The sequence below is a fragment of the Malania oleifera genome, chromosome 6 (genome assembly GCF_029873635.1).
Source record: "Malania oleifera isolate guangnan ecotype guangnan chromosome 6, ASM2987363v1, whole genome shotgun sequence".
NCBI lineage: Eukaryota > Viridiplantae > Streptophyta > Magnoliopsida > Santalales > Ximeniaceae > Malania > Malania oleifera.
Window position 1 is genome coordinate 77,015,915 of NC_080422.1, and position 1,362 is coordinate 77,017,276.

Sequence of the window (1,362 nt, forward strand, 5' to 3'; positions counted from 1 at the left end):
TAGGGCCTTGTGGAGGTCTTTGGGATTGAAAATCCAGAGCTTGCGGCCTCTAGGAGAAATTGAGATGATGTTTCCACCCAAGGTTGTAGGTATTTGAATAAGGGACGTTGGATGGCCATACCAGTTGTGGGTGTCCTTCACTTCCTCTTGCACAAGCTCAGGCTGGGAATGCACGTGGGGACAATTATAACATGCATGGTAAGGGTCAAAGCAAATTATACAAACCTCTGCACACGCCATTGTCTGCGGTCCTAAGGACAAGTATTGGTCTAATTTTTTGAATATGGCATGCAGGGTAGGGGCTAGGTCATGGCTTGTGGCCAATTTGTAAACTCCTTTAGGTTTTGAGTTTGATGGACTGGGTAGTCTACGAGTAGCAACTATGTTCTATTGAGAATTTTTAGCCAATTTTTCAAAGAGGACCCTGGCCTCGTTCTCATGCTTTGTAAGGAAAGTACCTCCGCACGATGCATCAACCATGGAACTATCTCTCTTAGCTAACCCTTCGTAAAAAATTTGAATTAATAGCCACTTAGGGACCTGATGATGTGGCCATTTACAAAGTAGGTCCCTAAAACGCTCCCAGGTCTCAAAGAAAAGTTCCTTATCCATTTGTGTGAAACTAGTGATTACCCTTCGTTGCTAGTTAGTCTTCCCAATTAGGAAGTTCTTTTTAAAAATTTCATGTTGCATAGTGGCCTAGTTGGTCTTCGAATTCGGCTTTAAGGACGTCAGCCAATATTTGGCCTTATCCTTCAGAGAGAATGGAAAGTGCCTAAGACGAAGGGTGTCATCACTAAAACTAGTTATACGGATGGTGGAGCAAATCTCCAAGAACTCATCTAGATGCTGATAAGGATTTTCAGTGGGGTTCCCATGAAAGTTGGGTAGCATTGAGATAATTGAAGCCTTAATCTCGAATTGAGCTGCCTGAACATATGAGAACCAGATGCAGGATGGCGATATGTATGCATTAGGCACAAAGTAGTCCCTAAGAGGTCAAAATGGTTGCTCTCCCACCATAGGTAGATCGGGAGCTTGGGGTTCCGAGAATTGATTAGCAGGAACCGATGGGTTTCGTTCGACCATAACGTTCAATTAAGACAACTCAGCTTTCTCTAGATTAGAGGTAAGTTTCCTAATGGATCTACGAGATCCTTCAATATCAGGATTTATAGGAACTATCTCAGGGTCCTAAGAGTGCAAATGAAACATACACCGTTTAGGATGTTGTTTTGCGTAATCTAAGTTCAATGAGCTTACCGTACTAAACTAATCGGAAACCGTCTAAACAATCCAAGGAGCCATTCGATGGCATAGAGTAGCAAGGGTGTACTAGCCATCCGAAGCATGGTTGGAACC

General features: G+C 43.2%; 1 non-coding gene across 1 annotated transcript; it reads left to right on the plus strand.

The window, feature by feature from the left end:
* Positions 1 to 538: 538 nt before the first annotated feature.
* On the plus strand, positions 539 to 644 carry LOC131159005 (small nucleolar RNA R71). Its single transcript, XR_009137619.1, has one exon. It is a non-coding gene; the product is annotated as a small nucleolar RNA R71 (small nucleolar RNA).
* The last annotated feature ends 718 nt before the right edge of the window (positions 645 to 1,362 follow it).